The sequence below is a fragment of the Macrotis lagotis genome, chromosome X (genome assembly GCF_037893015.1).
Source record: "Macrotis lagotis isolate mMagLag1 chromosome X, bilby.v1.9.chrom.fasta, whole genome shotgun sequence".
Taxonomy (NCBI): Eukaryota; Metazoa; Chordata; class Mammalia; order Peramelemorphia; family Peramelidae; genus Macrotis; species Macrotis lagotis.
In genome coordinates, this window is record NC_133666.1 from 581,133,456 (window position 1) to 581,153,714 (window position 20,259).

General features: G+C 34.1%; 1 long non-coding RNA gene and 1 pseudogene across 1 annotated transcript in view; both read right to left on the reverse strand.

Annotated features, from left to right (window-relative positions):
• Nucleotides 1-20,259, reverse strand: part of LOC141498348 (uncharacterized) — a 197,069-nt gene that overhangs the window by 95,678 nt on the left and 81,132 nt on the right. The gene's annotated exons all lie outside the window — the stretch shown is intronic.
• Nucleotides 4,786-6,439, reverse strand: LOC141498340 (septin-10 pseudogene; annotated as a pseudogene).

Genomic DNA, 20,259 nt, shown 5'->3' on the forward strand with positions numbered 1-20,259 from the left:
TCTCTCTCTCTCTTTCTTTCTGTAATCTTTCTAAACATATTGCTATTTATCAGTTCTTTTTGGGATGCAGATAGGTTCTTCCTTAAAAGCTCCTTTGTAGTTAATTTGGATATTTGTAAGCTAAAATGACTTAAGCATTCAAAGTTGTTCTTAAAACAATATTTCTATTTCTGTATACAACATTCTCTTGATTTGCTTATTTTGCTCATCATTATTTTGTACAAATATATCCATGTTTTTCTAAGATCATCAAACATCTTTTTTTATAGCAGAATACTTTTTTATCACGAGCATATATCACTATTTGTTAAGTCATTTCTCAATTGATGGGCATCTCTGTAATTTCCAGTTCTTTGCCACCACAAATAGAGTCTTAAATATTTTGGAATTTTTTTTTTCTTTTTTGCTAATCATGTTTGGAAATAGACCTAGTAGTGATATTGCTAGATCAAAGAGTGTAGACATTTTAATAACTCTTTGGGCATAATTCTGATTGCTCTCCAAATTGGTTGGATCAGTTTACAGTTCCATAATTCTGATTGCTCTCCAAAATGGTTAGATCAGTTCACTGTTCCATCAGTTTACAGTGAATTAGTGTCCCAGTTTTTCCACATTTCCACATTTGTCACTTTCCCCTTCAATCATTTTAGCCCATTTGTTATATCAAAGTTTTCATTTGTATTTCTCTAATCAATATTTATTGAGAACATTTTTTCACATGACTATAAATTGTTTTGATTTCTTCATCAGAAAATTGTTCATATCTTGACCATTTGTTGGCTGAAGAGTAAATAGTATTCTTATAAAGTTGACAATTTTTTTATATATTTGAGGCATGAGAACTTTATCTTGGAAACTGTCTAAAATTTCCCTCCAAATCTTCTGCTTTCTTTTTGACCTTGGCTACATTTGCACAAAACCTTCTTAACATTATTGAAATTATCCCTTTTACATGTCATACTTTTCTCTTGTTTATTTGTGTTACCAAGAAATCTTAAAGGAAAAAAATACTCTAGGGTAAATGAAGTTAACTTAAAATTTTAATACATTCCTGCAGGAGGGATATATATCATTAAAGCCAGACACATACACACACACACACACACACACACACACACACACACACACACACACACACACAAACACAAACACAAACACAAAAACAAACACACAAAAGCAAAAAGCAAGCAACGTTTATCTCCGCCCCTGAAACTTCAGCTCCCTCCCTCAAGCCTTCATTGGCTGGGTATTACAGAGATTCAAGGCCTATCTGAACTATCTATTTCTTCCCCATGTGGGTCCCCATTCCTTATCAAACCTCCCCACAAATTGGTGATCTTAAAACTTCTGCCCTTATTTGGATGTATAACACAGACATGTGAATCTGACACCTAGACTGGCAACAGTTCATTCATTAATTCACCCAACATTCTAATTTTATGGTTTCTTGCCTTCCTGTTTTAAGTTTATCTACTTCTTTTCCGTAGAAGCAGATTCCTTTCTCTATGGCTTCCCCCATCCTCTTTATTATGCATCAACCCATTTTAAAGTTTTCTCCATTCTCCTTAGCTATTTATCTATAAGATATAGATTCATTTCCTCAGTTTCTAATAACTGATATAGAAATGAAAACTAATCACTTATTACATTCATAAATTTTTTACCTGTGCATAAGTCTGACAGATAATATGTTCTATGTTCTTCATAATTTCTTGTAATGCTTCTCTTTATATCTAGGGCATATAACCACTTTGACTTCATCTTGATAATTGGTGTAAGATATTGGTCTATGTCCAATTTCTGCCAGTCTATTTTCTAGCTTTCCCAATAATTTTCACCAGATAATAAATTCTTATCCCCAAAACTTATGTCTTTATACTTGTCAAGTACAAAGTTAGTAGCATCATTTGCTGCTGTTAAGGTGAATCTGTTTACCTTTCTATTTCTTACCCAGCACAAAATACTTTTGAAAATTATTGTCTTGTGATATAGTTTAAGATCTGGTACAACTAAACCTCCTTTTTTCCATTTCTTTTAATTGTGTTGATCTTTTCTTATTCCAAATGAATTTTAATATTTTGCTAATTCAGTAAAATATTTTTGGTAATTTAATTGGGATGGAATTGAATATACAAATTTAATTAAAATGATTTTTATTATATTGGCCCTGCCTAATTATGAACAATTAATATTTCTACCATTATTTGTCTGATTTATATAAAAAGTTTATATAATTTTGTTTATATAGCTTCTGGTTTTGTCTTGGTAGGTATACTTCCAGATAGTTTATCTTCTCCACAGTTATTTTAGATGAAGATATTTTTACTATCTCTTCTTGCATTTTTGTTAGTGATATATAAGAATACTGATGATCTATGTGGATTTTCTTTTGGTTCTAGGGCAAAATTCTAATTGATGGACTATCTCTGTAAAATTATTGTTTCAATTAACATTTTAGTTGAGCATTTAGGATTATCCAATTAGAATATCATAAGGTTTTTCTATTGTATTCCAAAGCAGAGTGCTTTGCAAATGACATAAATGCTTGATGATTTTTTATTCATTCATTTAAGTAAGGCTGTCTGCTGAAGATTTTCTTTAATGCAGTTTTAACCTAGTGTGTATTGACTATGCTGTCTTTGTTTGGTTCCTTTTCTGTTATTATTCTGAACCTGAAAAAACAAAATTTCCATATATACAAAGAGGAACATAAAAGGTTACATATGAAATTATGAATCTGCTTTATGTACAGTTTGGATTTTTTTGTTATTATGAATTTGACAGCTTCAAAACTGCCCTGCTCTCTAAATTATCTTTTATGTTTATGATTCCTTTTTTTTAAAAAAAACATATAACCAGTGCACTCAGAACAATTTTTCTCCCCTTTATTCCCTTTGTATTACCTCTCTGTAGTTTCTAATTACAACTGTTTTTGATGCAGATTGGTTAAGAGTGTCCCAGGTTGGGAGATTGCAGGGATCTGAACCTGCTTTAGCAGGTTGCTCTGTCCATTTGGAATAGATCATTCTAAAAGAGCGAATGCTGAAATCTTGAAGGCTTGAGAGGAGCAAAACAAATGTTCAGTGTGCTATTTGTGATTACCTAACAGCTAGTTAAAAAATGTCTGAGCAAGATTCTTTTAAGATCCTATTACTGGCTCATATTGAAAGTTTCCTAATGGCTTTAAGAGAATTTCTATGCTGTATCATGATTCTTCATTCTAGTTACTATGTTGCTCATGTTCCTTATTACCATGCCATTATTTGTCATTGTTAAAACAATGCAAGGATTCAGATTTATGAATAAGAGATAAGAAATGAATTCCCTCACATGGCAGTATAGATTGATTTACTGACTGCATAAGCAGGGGAAATTATATAGTGATGTTTTGGTTTTGTTCTAGGTGGTACAGTGGGTAGAGCACCAGCCCTGAAATCAGGATGACTTGAGTTCAACATATAGTTACTACCTGTGTGACCTTGGACAAGTCACTTAACCTTGATTGTCTCCTATCCAGGGCTACCTCCAGTTGACCTGATTAATATCAAGTCACTGGATCCAGATGGCTCTGGAGGAAAATGTGAGGCTGGCGATTTAGCAGATCATCCCCCTTACTCAAATTTAATTCACATGCATGTCATAGCACCACCTCCCTGATGTCATGGTCTTCTTTGAGAAGATAGAACAAACATCATCATCATGTGTCCAGAAATCTGGTAGGTCAAACTATTTATGAAAAATATCCAAGTACCAAAAAATGACATTGATGAAAGACTGCTACAGCTAACTAAGAGTTATTTTTAGAACAATACCAAGGCATTCTAAATCCAATACAGAGGGTAGCTATGTGGCACAGTGGATAGAGCACCAGTCCTATAGTCAAGAAGACCTGAGTCCAAGTCACTATGTGACCTTGGGGCAGTCACTAAACCCCATTGTCTTGCAAAAAAAAATATTAAATAAATCCAATACAAATAGTGTATTTGGATAGTAGAGAATATGTGAAATTTGTTTAATATCTTTAAAGAGTAGGTAGTCTAAGATTATTTCCTCAGCACTAATTTTTCTTTTCATGTATTTTGATAAAGATATAAAATGATTCAACTTCATTTTTTTTCATTTTTCTCTCCTGGGCAAAGACAGGATTTAAAAGCATAAAGTGACTATATGATACAAATCAATGAGATTCACTCAGATTTCATATCATGAAGATGCATGAGATGAAAATAAATTGATGTGCTTGAGTAGTTTGACCTTTCTGTATTCATTATGAAATAGTAACAGCAATACCAGAAACTATCAAGATATTTTATAAATGTGACATTCTGAAGGATATCATTATTTAGATATCTAACAAAAGCTTAAACTCATACTCCCTAACTGGCTAACACATTTGAGAAAATAATCCATAAGATTAAGTGGTAAAAATAGTCTTGGTTATTTCTTCAATTACAGAAATTATCTGAGATTTAAATGTCATTTAAAATGTTTACATAATCAAAATGATCAAATTGGAGGGGGCAATTCTTGCACATATATGAATATAATTCATACTGTAAATGAGATGTTTAAATGGTACAATGCACTTTCAAAGTGTCAACATTCTGGCAATACAGAGAGACAATCTGAATGTATCTTAAAGGAAGAAACAAGAAATATTAATTGAAGTATAATATGATCATTGTTGCCACATACATTGTTAGTTGCTAAGGTTGTCCACCAAGTGGCCCTGGGAATGGGGAGAAGAGGAGGAAGCAGCAAAAAAAAAAAAGACAGCAAAGAAAATCAAAGCATACTTCTAAACATTTAATAACTTTGGCTTGTGTAACCATCTTTGCTACATAGATCTAGAATTTCTGTATTACATAAAGCGGGAGGTCTTAAGAGCCATTTTTAAAGCTGGTACCAGATTCGTTTAGAGGCAGGCTTCTAGTTCATATGCAGCTTTCCTTTTACCAAGAGCTGATATTTCCTCTTCTAAAGTTCTTCTCTTTTCTTCAAGTTTCAATCTTTCTTCTTGATGAAGTCTTTTAAGCCGTTCAAATTTCTCCTGGAGCTCTCGCTCAGCTTCTTTCAAAATAGCTTCTTTCTCTTTCACTCGCTTCACAAAACATTGTTTAATCTCCTCTTCTTTCCGCTGCAGTTCGCTAAAGGATTCATACCTTTTGAATTTATATGTCTCCTGAACACTTACAGCTTTTTTCTCGATGTTTGTATCTTTAAAGCCATTTTTCTCCATTTTGCAACGTCTGTAATTTTCGTAGTGAAGGAAATGGGTTTGTTCTCTGAGGTCTTCCATATTTGTGCAAATGAGCATTTCCCGGAGCTTTACGAAGTCACAGTGATTTTCATTTTCCACTTGCACAACACCCCAGGGGTACTGACGAGCTTTCACCATCTTATTTCCCAGTCGGACCTCCTCGGTACTACCCACAACTGCGAATGGCAAATGTCCGTTCATTGAAGCATTAAGTTGAGCAACAGTTTCATCATCTGTTGGGAAGAGGTATATTTGGATTCCATTGGTGACCAATTCATTCATGAGTCTAAGCTTAACCGTCTGCAGTTCAGCTTTAGAAACCGTATCTGCTTTGGCAATCACAGGAATGATATTTACCCTACTATCCAGTTTCTTCAGGGTTAACACATCGAGGGGTTTAAGGGAATGGCCTGTAGGTGAAATAAAATAAAGGCAGGCATGGATTCGCGAATCTGGGTAGTTAGTGAGTGAACGTTTAATCTTCAATTCTTCTTGAAGATAGGCCTCAAATTGAGCATCTATATAATCCGCTATGGGTTGATAGCTGTCTTCTTTATTTATCTGGTCTCCAAATCCCACTGTATTTACGATGGTCAACTTCAACCGGACATTGCATTCCTGTAGTTCATATGTCTCGGCTTTAAGTCTTACGTTTGCGTTAAAGTGCGACGATATGGGGCTGTCAAAATTAGTGTTAAACAAAGTGTCTATCAGGGTTGACTTTCCGATTCCGGTTTCCCCCACACACAGAATATTGAAACAAAACCCTTGTTGAACGGACCTGTTGACCAACTGATCGGGCAAACTTTCAAAACCCACGTGGCCATTAACAGTTAAACAGCGAGGGTCTTCCTCATCTATTATCTTTTCTTCCTTGCTTGCTTGGGAGGAGACACACGTTGCTTTGATTCCCACGAGAGACTGATAGACCATATGTCGCGCCACGTCGGAGGAAGCCATGGTCCCCAGGGATGAAGTGAGAAGCGGGCTATGCAGAGTCCGGGAAAAGCCGAGCGGACCCGGGAAAAAGCCAAAGCCCCAGGTTCCCTGTCCTCTAGTCTCCAAAGGTGGGGGGAAACCTAAGGGGGGGTTAGGAAGTTGCCGTAACTACGGCTTCTAGGCTCCCCCCACCCCCACACGGTTGGAATTTAACCGGCGGCTGGAAATGGTCTAAGCACGCGGGTGGGCTAAGGGAAGCAAACCTGAACCCCGAGCCCGGAGGGGGTGGTGCCAGGACCAGGCTGATGAGGTTACATCTTGAAAGAAAAGTGGTTTCAAACTTCTTTTAATTTTAACCTCGCCATCTCTGTGAAGAATGATTCCACTTTGACAAGGCAGTGGAACATTTCAGAAAGTACTGTGAAAGGAGATGACCTTGCTCCCTTAATTAAAAAAAAATCTTCAATGCCTCCTTAGGGATACTAGAGGGGAAAAATCTATTTAGGCATTTAACTCACCTCCCTCCCATTTGTAACTGCACGGTTTTAAGTAGAAAACTGGCAAGATTAGATCTGTATTTTGTATCACTTTAACTAGAAGGAGAATGGATTTAGAGAGGGGAGAGACTGAAGGCAATGCATTAAAAAAAACTTAAATTTTTTTTGGTGTGTCTATACACATATATATGTTAAGTGGTACAGAGGGTAGATCATTGGCCTTGGAGACAGGAGAAATGGAATTAGAATTAGTCCTCAGACACTAGACAGTTATTAGCTATGTGACCTTGGGCAAGTCACTTAATCTTGATTGCCTCACATTCAGAGCCATCTCCAGCCATCCAGATTCATATCTGGTCCCTGGACCCACATATCTCTGGAGGAGAAAGGCTGATGATTAGCACAGGTACCCCCTCATTGAAATCCAGTTCATGTGCTTGTCATGGCATCAACTCCCTTATGTCAAGGTCTTCTTTGAGAATGAAAAAAAAAACCCTCATAATGTGCAAATGTGTAAATATGCTCAATTTCCATCTTTCTCTCTCTCTAGATAGATAGATAGATAGACAGATTGATCGATCTAGATCTAGATATCCCCCAAAATATTGAAAATATGTGCTATATCAAATATTAAAGTTAGATATCTTTAATGCTTTTTTCTATATATGTTGTATCTATACATACATACACACAGAGATAGCTAAAAAATACTATTCACTAGTACTCACCCACTGTCACCCCAAAATCAGTTTTTCATGGTAACAAATACATATTGTCATGAAAGCAATTCATTGGCCATGACTGAAAACGTATGTCTCATTCTTCACTTCTACTCTGTCAAGAGTGGGGAGGAATATTTTTTTTAGAAGTAATAAAAAGAAGCATGGAACATAAGTACACAAACAAAAGTATTACTATATATATATGCATATTCACATATGAATACAACTATATAATCACACATGTGTATATATATAATATATATATATATATATATATATATATATATATATATATATATATATGTATTAGAGATAGTCTTCAGGTAATATTAGGAACTCCCTGATGACAGAGCTTTCTTTACCAATGCAAATTTCCACCTTATCTGCAACTTGCCATATAGAAAGTGCCTGTGATCACTGATGGGTTAAAGGACTTGCCAAAGTCATATACAACTTTCTTAAGGTTAATTTGCATCAATGGCAAAACTTAAATCAGATCTTCCTGATTTTAAGCCCTGCTCCTTATCAATTAGGTCTCATTATCTCTCAAATTATATGTTTATTTCTTTTAAATATTGTACATAGTTTTCAATTTTTTAAAAAAAATTCTCTTGTTCTTTGAATATTTAAATTGCATATTGATTATTAAGTTTGTAATAAAAAAGTAAAAAATTTAAAGTTTATTGTAACAGTTAATTAGAATTAGAGCACTGACTGGAGAGAAGTGAATAGACAAGTGGGGGCAGAATGAACAAGACTTGGTTCCTGTTTGGCTATGAGGAAGGAGAGAAAGGAGCAGAGGATGACTTGGAAGTTTACAGCCTAGGTGATTGAAAGTATCTTGATAATCTCAAAAGAAGCAAGGAAGTTGTAAAGGGGGAGTGAAAAATAATGGGCTCTGGTTTTGAGTGTGTTGAGTTTGAGTTACCTTTAATAGAGCCAACAGTAATTATTTCATAAATAGTTCATGATGCAGGCATGCAGCTTCAGAGAGAAACTAAGGCTACAAAAAAGAGATTTGGGGCTCATCTACATAGAAATCATTGAGAAAGAAGGTTGAATGATCTTTAGAGATAGATGATATCTAAGGTCTCTTATAATCTAAATTTCTATTACTGTAATAGCAGAAAGGCATTATAAGATTTGTCATGCCCTGGTATAGGAATAAAAATCACAAGCAGTCAGTCCTGAATGATTTAGCTCCAACTGTAAATAGACAAGAGAAAAAGTATGAATGAGATCTGTATTCATAATAAGTGGAAACTGGTTGCAAAAAGAGAAAAGATAGAACTTTGAAAGAAAGTCACATACTTTCATGGTCTTTTCAATAAGGATAAGAATTTTCCTTTCTTATGTGAAATTCTTCTTGCATTAAGAACATAGAATTCCACAACCAAACATGCTGCTAGGAAAGATGAGCACATAATTCTAATTAAGAAAGTTAAGAAGGAAGAAGCTGCTTAAAGAGACCAATATGACAATAAATCAGGGGCCAGGAACAAGGTCATATAAGGTCCTTGAAATCATTTGGTCTGACGCTGCCACGGCAACCACAGGCGGGACTCAAAATTCAGTAGATCTAGGTGCTTTTTAGCTCTACTATAGCAGATGAATGATGTTATAAATATCTAAATGACCATTGGCAGGAAAAAAAGATTCCCCATTCCTGCTGTAAAGGGTATACTAACTTGAATTTGTAGAAGACACATCCAAAATAGACAGTAAATGAAAGGACAGATGATGGAACATAATTACATATGAATGACCTGAGACTGAGAATTTGCAGCACAAGAACTAAAACTTAGATGAGGCTGAGGATGCTAATAAAAGTAAAGGATAATAAGAACTTTTAAGAGAATCAAAGAATGAATAGGACTGCTACTTGGATGAAAAAAAGTCTAATGATTCCTTTCAGCAAATATTTAAGTACTACTGTTTGTGAAGGCACTGTGCTAAATATTGAAGACGCCAAAATAAACAAAAAAAACCTCTGATAACACGGAGCTTACATTCTAAGGAAATACAATAAACACATAAACAAATACAAAGTATATACAAAATACCCAAATACAGGAACAGACTTTATTTAAGTATGTACAGAGACAGAGAAAAAATAATTTTCTTAATACTGTCTGATTTCTATTATTATCACAAGGGGTATGGGGATCTTTGTGGGAAATTCAATATACTGTCCAGACTGCCCCATGTGAGTATCCCACTATGATTATTTATATAATCAACCTGAAGCTCCCAGTTTTTTTCTTCAGAATCATGTTGGATCCCTTGTTTGGGGGGGGGGGTATGAAAGTTTTAAATCCCTGAGGGTGGATTTTAAGACAAGACAATTAACATTGATTTAGAACTTTAAACTCTGCAAAAATGCTTACAACAATCCAAAGTAGGTGCTAATTTGTGATTTGTTGATTGAGGAAACTGAGACAGAATGAGGCTAAGTGACTTGCCAAGTGTCACATGGCTAGTGAGTATATAAAGCAATATTTGAACTCAGGTTTTTGCCTGATTTCAGGCCCAGTACTCTTATCTACTAAAGCACCTAATTTCCTTTCAAATGAGTTAAAATGCAAATGAAATAAATTTTTAGACATGGTAAATATGGAAATTTATGTTATTCAATTATGTATATTTGTTATGAGGGTTTATTTATAGGAAGTGCAGGAGGAAGAGATAAGAAATGCCCATAAAGTTTTTTTTTCTTTCAAAGTTAAACAGAGGAGCTGATATTTTATCCTAGTGATAATAGGAAGTCATTGGAATTTATAGAGCATATATATTACAGATTCATTTTTGCAGTACATTTTGTATTATAATAATATATTAATTGAAAGAATATTTTGCAAAAAAAAAAATCACTTCATTGTGAGAAACTTCTTTAGCAGAGATAGAAAAAATTGTCTTGAGATGTACCATATGTTCAGTATTTCCCTTATACCTTAGTGGACACTTCCTTCCTCTCTCGCTCGTCTTTAGGTAGGTAGGCAGACTACAAGCATTTATGAAACCATTAATATAAACCAAATACTGTACTAAGGATTGAGGATAAAAATACAAATTAAAAAAAAACCTGCCTCCAAGAGGAAATGCAACACACAAAAAAAGGAAGAGGATACACAAGACAAAGGGAAAACTGAAAGTACCCACTGAATCTGAAAAGTCAGAAGGACTGGAGGAGAATGAAGGTTGGTAGGCTTGGGCCCTTCCCCAAAATGGAGGCCTTGGAAGGAACACACCAAAGGATATTAGTATGGTAGAGGTTTATTCCAGGATGAGAAGGTCATAGGTACTGATGGATCTTTTAAGGTAAATGATCCAGATCTTGAGGAATTAAGGGAAGTTTCAGGGTGAGATTGCAACCAATTCAAGGTGCTGAAGTCCAGAAAGTTAGAAGCACATTCAAAAAGAAAGGGAAGAAGAGGCTCCCCAACTTTCTTTGTCCTCTTTATCTTAGCATGACTTAAGCTTTTTGACAAAGAAGACAATAAGACTCACAACACTAGTCTTACTTCCCCCTCAGATACCCTGAGGCTTTAGCCATGTACCTAATTACTTGGTGCTCCTCAGACAGAGCTACCATTGACCGAGCACAAAGAGGCTTGGAGTTCTCTTTGTTCCTTTGTTCCTAGCCTAACTTGTTTAAAAGACTTTTATTCTTAGATGATTTGTTAATTACATGTATTTATCACTCCATAGCAATCAACAGAAGCCAGTTGACAACTGAAAATCAAATCAAAGGGAAAAATATTTAAAATTTAGCCCATATTTTCTTCTATTACCCCTCTCTACCATGTTGGCTATAGATTATATTCTGTCAATTAGAGAATGATGATTTATTTAATACATTCAAGATAACTAATGTACCTTTCTTTATATTTCTTGATTTTTTTGTCTTCAATGAGAGAAAAATATACTATAATGCCAGCACGGTCAATATAGATGATTCATAAGATCATATGGAGAAAGATGGAAGAGACTCCAGAGGCCATGTATGGGAGAGCAGGGGGAAGGAACAAAAAAAAAAAGAAAACAGGAACCAGCCTCTAGATTTCTCTTTGGAGAAATTTAAGACAGAATTTCTGCCCTTATTGAACTTTTATCATATATGAACACACATGTATATACATATATATATATATAAAACACCTATACATAAATGCATATATAACACATATATAAACATACATGTATGTGTGTATAACCTGGTTTACTCACTCAGTAGGCATTTATTAAGTATCCACCATGTGCCCATGACTGTTCTAGGCACCAGTTGTCCTTTGGCATTATTTCTGGAGCTTTTATATAGAGTGCCCTTAAATAAATGGACAAAAGATTAATGCTAAAGGGAAACTAGGCACTTATAGTCACTATTCTAGCTTCAATCACTTGATTAGTAATAAAATGATGAAAATAAATGAGAGAAGACTATCACAGCTCAGGAAATATAAAGCCATGAACCCAATAAACATCATTGTCTTTAAAGAAAAACAAAGGAAACTATGTCAAAAGAATAAAGCTAAATGAAAGCCATGTAGCAGATGTCATTTGTTTTGATTTTGGGCTTAGGAAACCTTCAGCCAGATTCTCCTGCTATGAGTCTCAGTGTTTTATGTGGGCAGATGGCAACAACAATCATGAAATGTCATTTTTAAAAAAAAGGTATCCAGATTAATTGGGGAGATGAGCACAATTTTGCTAGCTGATTGAAATTAGAAAATACAGATGCAACCAGCAAAATGAAATAATCTTGTTATACCTCTATTCAAAGGTGTGAAGTAATTTGGAGTTGAGAAAAGGGATGTCACTATGAATTGTCAGCAAAGCAAAGATGACATAAAGCTGGAAGGGTCAGCTACCAGAATGTACAGGAGAGTTGAGTTTCAAAAGCTCTTGAAAGACTAATAAGATAAAATGTAAGTCTTAATTTTGGGTTCATAAATTCAACTTTACTTATTAGGAGATGTGGGATATAAAAAATTAGAAGTTTATCTGAAAAAAATCTATGAATATTAGTGAATTTAAAGCTCACTATGAGTCAACAATATGTTATAGCTTCTCCAAAAAAACAATATTTTCTTGGCAAGTGACAACTTCTCTCCATTTTTAATTTACTCAACTATCAAATAGGCATAATATAATGTGTGTATATGTAATGCTTCACAAATTTTAAAGCATTACATTTGTTATCATTGTTCATTTGTTTTCAATCATGTCTGATTCTTTATGACCCCTTTTGGGGTTCTCTGGGCAAAAATATTAGAAGGTTCATTTTGCAGATAAAGAAACTGAATCAAATAGGGTTAAGTGTCTGGGATCACACAACAGTGTGTAAGGTCAGGTTTAAACTCATGAAAATAAATCTTCCTGGCATCAGGCCCAGTACTCTATTCATTGCATCATCTAGCTGCCCCAAACCTTGTATAAATGATCATCATCATCATCATCAACATTAGCTAGAACTGATTTAATAGAAGCATAATTCCCAAGAATAAGGAAATAACAAACCTCCTATACTTTTTCCTGGTCAAATCACACTTGTAACATGTTCTCTAGTTCTGATTACTATATTTTAGGATGAACATTGGTAAGTTATAGTCAGAAAAGCAAAACCAGGGTAGTAAAGGGCTTTGGTCTTCACCATAGGAGGATTAGTTGAAGGACCTAGGGATGTTTCACATGGAGAAGAGAATGGGGGCTGGGGGGAGAAAAGAAGAGTTTCTCCAAGAATTGAAAGTTATCCATAGAAGAGATATGAGAGATGATGATTGACCTCAGAAGGTCAAACCAGGAGCAATGGAGGGAATTTTCAAAACAATGAACTGAGTCTCAATGCCAAAAATAAAACTACTTAAAAATTGGAGTTATCTCTAAGTGGAAATGGTTGCTTTGCATGTACCAGTTTTCCCTTCACTGAAGATCTTCAAGTAAAGGTTGAAGAATAATGACTTGTATATATTGAGTAGACATTTCAAATATGAATTGGATTGAATGGCCATTGGATCACGTCTAACTCTAAAATTCAACAAAATGGACAAGGCCCTGTATGTGAGTTCTAGACTGTTCTGACCCTTACTCTTATTCCTGTATTTAGCATGGAACATTGTTTAGCCTTCCTGAGTGTCAGCTTCCTCATCTATAAAATAGCATTATGTAATTCTCAGAATTGCTATAAAAATCAAGATAATGAATCTAAATCCTTGGTAAATGAATATTGTTATGCAAAAGTCAGTTTTTATTATTAGTTACAAAATTTGACATGAAACTATAATTCATATTGGGTGTTTAATATATGATAATAGAAAATTATTCTATTTTGTTTTATATGATCATACATGTATAAACGAAAAATTTTTACTTTCAATTCATGGAACAAAACAAGCATTTAATGCAGTATGATGAAAAAAAAGATGACTGCACATGAAACCTCAAGTCTACCATGTACAACTTGCTGTTCCTTACAAATATACAAAATTTTGCAATTTTTTTTTCCTTTTTCTTTTCTTCCCCCACCCAATCCATGCCTTAGAAATGGCTATCATTAGACAGACAGACAGAGAGAGAGAGAGAGAGAGAGTGAGAGAGAGAGAGAGAGAGAGAGAGAGAGAGAGAGAAACAAACATGCATAAATGTAAAATTATTCTACACATACTTCTATTTATTATTTTTTTCTCTCAATACACATATATAACCCATATCAGCTTTCTACCATCTCAGGAAGAAGGGAGGAATAGAATTTGGAAACTGTAAAAATTTTTTTAAATTATTTTCACATATAATTGGGAGAATAACATTATTAAAACAATAGAAAATTATTTTATCTGTTTACATCTAGAAGAATTTTTAAAGAAAAACATTATAAAACATTTAATTGAACTGAAAAGCTATAAAAATCGAAATACATCTGATTAGATAACTAGAAAGAAAGATTTACTGGAGTATCTTACTTTTGCACTAGCAAATTAGCCTGATAACTAAAGCATTATCCCTTTGAGTGCCAATCTTTTAAAATAAACCTTTCTAAAATATGATATTTGGAGGCAATTAGGTGGTGTAGTGGACCCTGGAGTCAGGAGGATCTAAGTTCAAATTTGCCTTCTGACAGTTGATACATATTATTATCTTTGATCTTGGGTTACTCACTTAACCCCATGGTGCCACAAAAAAATAACAAAATAAAACATGTTACTTTTTATTTGTTATCTTATAAAACATATTAACATAATTTAATGTTTTATTCCATTATTCAAATGAATAATGGAACATATTTTTATTATTCCCTACCAAAAAACAAATCTTAATCTGTGCCTGCCTATCCTTTGTGAATCTTGCCCTTGTCCTAGAAATTGAGGTCAAGGTGACCATTTATGTCCATTCTCCTGATGTGGTGAGGTTATCAATAGACCCTATCTATCTGTTATTCTTTGTTTTTATCCTATGACCAACCAAGCTACTTGGTACAAAGATTCATTTTTGATGACGTATTGCTGACTTTTTTTTATAATCTCTTCTTTTATAATGTATCATATTCTCAATATATATAATATTATATTATATATTGGCACTGCTTTGGAGAGTACAGTCCCCTTTTCATTCTACTATTTCCTGCTGCCTTGCTGCCTATTGCTGGTCTATCTTTTAAACTAGGGGTTCTTAACCAGGGGTCCAGAGATACATTCCTTTCTCTTCATTGAACTTGATTTGGTGGGGAGAAACAATTATTTCATAATTGTATTTCTCTAAGCTGAACCTACAACCCACTGAGCTAACCCAGTCAGTTTGTCACTCCTTGGGACCATGCAGTCTCGAATTTAGATCATTTTTCCATTCTGCTCCCCGCCAAATGCATTCTCCTAATACTGTTTTCCACATCTTACACTGCTATCTGTAATCAAATCAGTGCCACTATTATTTCTGAAAAGAATATGTTTATCACCTAACACCTATCAGATTGGCCAAGATGAGGAAAAAGGGAAAATGATCAGTGTTGGAGAGGTTGTGGGAGGATTGGGTCATTGATGGGACAACCATTCTGGAGAACAATATGGAGCTATGCCCAAAGAGCAATAAAACTGTTCATACCATTTGACCCAGTAATTCCAATTCTAGGTCTATATCCAGATGAAATTGTAAAAAAAAATGGGAAAAGTTCTACATGTTCCAAAATATACATAGCAGCTCTTTTTTGTTATTGCAAAGAATGGAATATTGAGATGTCCATCAATTGAGGAATGATTAAACAAATTATGGTACATGAATATTATGGAATACTATTGTTCTATAAGAAATCATAAATGGTTGGACTCTAGAGAAGCATGGAATGACTTACAGGATCTGATGCTTAGCAAAGGGAGTAGAACCAGGGAACAAGGTATATATTAACAACAACATTGTGAGATAGTCAATCTTAAGGGAAGCAGGCCCTCTCAGCAGTTCAGAGGGCAAGGACAATCATATTAGATGGACTATGGACCATGCTGTTCCCATCCAGAGGAAGAAAAATAAAACAAAACAAAGCAAAAAGAAAAACCAGCCCTTCCTTCAGAATCTGATGAACACTTTATAAAAATTATCTCCTATGTATCTCTTAATCCTAATTCCTCGTACCAAAAATGACTGATAAGTAAACATGGTTATCAAAAATATGTATGTACAATGCTAACTCAATTGTTCACCTCTGGGGGAAGGTAGGTGGGAAAGGAGGATGGAAGGAAATTTTGTAACTTTAAAAATAAACATGTGCAGAGGGATTAAAAAACATATTTTAAAAAATGAAAAGAATGTGTCTATTGTCCTTTAAGTGCCTTATCATTCTGTTCAACTTCTCTATTGCTTTACAAAAGCCCCTCTATTACCTCCATTTCTCTAAAAACATTGTCTTGTCTGTCACTAGAAGGTAAACTCCTTAGGAGCAGAGATTATCTTTTTTCTTATCATTGTGCTTAACACATAGTATAAATCTCTAATGTCATTTATTCATTCAACCTTTCCATTTGTTTATTGTTCCAGATCCAGCACTATTTTCATTGCACAAGAATATTTTTTGAAAAATTCAAAATAATTTTAAGACTAAAAATTTGATATTGAGATTCTCAATCATAAAATAATTTCTATGAAAATACTGGAAATGTTTAAATTGTTATTTTATTCAATAGCATTTATTATCTACTATGTACCCAACATTGCCCTAATGTTGTGGGAATTATTGGGGGGTGTTACAAATTTTAGATCAAACAATCCTGGTACTTGAGGAACTTAAAATCTACGAAGGGATAAGACATGACCTCTATGAGGATGTTGAATTCTTCTTAAATCACATCTGTTAGGAATAAACTGACTGAGGCAGTTTGGAAAGAGCAGTGGATTTGGAGGTATAAAACCTGGGTTTTAATCCTGGTTCTGCCACTTTCTACTTTTGCAACTTTAGACAACTCACTCAATTTATCTGTGTCTTAAGTTTCCTCATTTCTAGAAGGCAGGGGTTGGACTAAATCACTGCTGAAGTCCCTTCCATCTCTCAGTTTATAGTTCCTTCTAAAAGTAAATCTATAATATAAGATGTTGGAATGCATGATATAGCCACAAAACCAAGTTCTATATGAGTTTGGAGAGAAAATCTATTATCATCTGAAAGAATCACTCAAAAGATTAGAAAGTTATAATGAATTCCCTTCCTGCTTCTTTAATTCTGGACCCAAATAGATGCATATCTTCAAAATCTAAGATATACATGATAGACTAATTTAAGTGGCTACTTAATATAGTCTGATCAAATCCCTTCCTAATATACTTTGTTTTTCTAATATGGGATGCCTGATCAGCCCCTTCTTTGTTCTTTTATTCCCTTGCCTGTCACAGGCCATGAGTTATCAAACTCCAGCTCTGTATTACACATGCCATTCACTTCTTTCCCTCTGATTCACACACTGATTAATTAAGAAGGAAAAAACCACAAAATATTGCTATCTGGGTCCATTATAAATTTATGCCAGCTAATCACATTTGGGTCTTTCAAAAGAGCAGGATGATTTTATTGTTCCTTCCTAATAGTTCATTCCACTCACCACAGCATTTTTTCCAAACTTTTTCTTTTTTCTTCCAGCTTCTCATGCCACTGTCTTAGTTGAGGACTTCTCCTGAATTTTCTCCCCAATTATTCACCTAAATGATTTTGACAGTAATTTCCCACTATATCCTATCCTTCATTTGTGTCTGATGATGAGGTCAACCTTTTGTATGAATGATCAACTTCTTTGTAGTATCCTTGATCCCTTGGCTTCCTTTCTTCTCCAGAAAATCCAATCCTCCAAATTTGATGTCATCTTCCAGTTGCCAGATCATGCAATTTCTCAATGTAATTTCCTGAACTACTATAATAACTTTCTTTTTAAAATAATATTTTATTTTTCCTCCATTACATGCAAAAACAATTTTTAACTTTGGGGTTTTTTTGAGTTTTAGATATTATCCTTATCCTTCCCTCCTTCCTCTTCCTGTGACAAACAATGTGATGTAGGCTATATATTAAAATTATGTAAAACATTTCCACATTAGGCATTTTGTGCTAGAAAACTCTAAAAAGAAAGAAAAAAGAAGGGAGTGAAAGAGAAAAAAAGAAGGAAGGAAGGAAGGAAGGAAGGAAGGAAGGAAGGAAGGAAGGAAGGAAGGAAGGAAGGAAGGAAGGAAGTTCTTTTTCTGGAAGCAAATAGCATTTTTCATCATGAGTCCTTTGAAATTATCTTGATCATTGTTTTGCTGAGAATAGCACTTTCATTGATAATTCTTTGACAAGCAATATTGTTATTATTGCATACAATGTTCTCTGGTTCTGTTGACTTCATTATGCATCATTTCATGTAAGTGTTTCTAGTTTTCTTTAAAAAATCATCCTGCCTGTCACTTCTTGTAGCATATTAGTATGTTGCAATCATAATACAACCTGTTCAGTCATTCCCCTTTTGATGAGCATCCCCTCAATTTCCAGTTTCTAGCCACTACAAAACAGCTGCTATAAATATTTTGTATAAATAGATCCTTTCCCTTTTTAATAAGCTCTTTAGGATAGATCTAGCAATGGGAATGCTGGATCAAAGGGTATGCATAGTTTTATAGCCCTGTGAGCATAGTTTGAAATTACTTACCCATAATGGTTGAACCAGTCAACAGCTCTACTAACAATGCAATAGTGTTCCAGTTTTCCCCATAACCCATCATTTTCTTTTTTTGGCATATTAGCCAATCTGATAGGTGTGAGGTGATGCCTCAGAGTTGTTTTAATTTGCATTTCTGTAATTAAAAGTATTTGAGAACGTTCTTTCATATGACTATGGATAGCTTTGATTTATTTGTCTGAAAACTGCCTATCCATATCAATTGCATTTATCGATTAATCATTGGACAATATGCTTTAATTTTATAAATTTTATTCAGTTCTCTATATAATTAAGAAATGAGTTCTTAATCAGAAATGTTTGCTGCAAAACTTTTCCCCATGCCCATCAGTTGGGGAATGGCTAAATAAATTGTGATATAGATATATATCAAATATATATATATACATATATATATATATATATATATATTTCTTACAGAACAATAATGTGCCATCACACAGTGTGTGTGATGGCACATTATTGTTCTGTAAGAAACAGAGGTCAAGATTTAAGAAAAGTGGAAAGACTTTCATGAATTGATGCTGAGTGAGATGAACAAGACCAGAAAAGCATTATACACACTAACAACAATATGAGGTGATGATCAACCATGAAGGATTTGTTCATTCCATCAGTGCAGTTATCAGGGACAATTTTAGGGGATTTGTGATCAAGAGTACCATTTGTATTCATAGGAGGAACTGTGGAGTTTAGGTGAGAACCAAAGCTTATTATCTTCAATTTTTAAAAGTCATGTTATATATTCTGTAATTTTGCTATCTCTAATGCTTTTTTTAATTTGGATCTGATTCTTCTCTGTCAACAAATTCAATTTTGATGTATGCTCATCATGGATACAAATGTAAAGTCTATATCAGATTGCCTTCTGTTGTGGGGGAGGGAGGAGGGAAGGGAAGGAAGGAAAAAATATAAAACTCAAAATCTTGCAAAAAAAAGATTGGTAGAAACTGTCATTTTATGTAATTGGAAAACAAATAAATATTTATATAATTTTAAAAAACTTTTCCCCAGATTTCTGCTTTCCTTCTAATTTTGGTTGCATTGATTTGGTTTGTGCAAAAACTTTTTAATTTTATATAATTAAAATTATGTATTTTCCATTTTGTAATGCTCTCTACATCTTGCTTGGTCCCAAATCATTTTTAACCATGGATGTGACAGGTAAACTATTCCCTGCTTTTCTAATTTGCTTATGGCTATCACCCTTTATGAAATGTATCCATTTTGACCTTAACTTGGTAAATGGTTTCTGTTATATTATTTACCAGTTTTCCTTTCAGTAAATGCAATAATTTTTAATTTGGTCTCTATGGCTCAAGTTTCTTCTCACTTCAATTTATCTTCCACAGTTGCCTGTGCTTCTTCTAGGGTGTGGCTTTATGTCGCCTTTTACCCTAACTTTTATATCCAGAATCAAATATAAGTATCATAAAAAGATAACTTTTTTATTTACTATTTAAATCAATTCACAACTTTACCCTCTTCTCCCTTTTCATTCTTTTCACACTCTACTCCTTCTCACAGACTCTATAACCTAGTCATAATGGACTACAGGATACCTAATCTCCCATCTCCATATCTCTGCATGGGCTATTTAATTGTTATTGTTGCCAGCTTCTGAATCTTAAAATATCTTACTTCCTTTAAGACTCAATTTA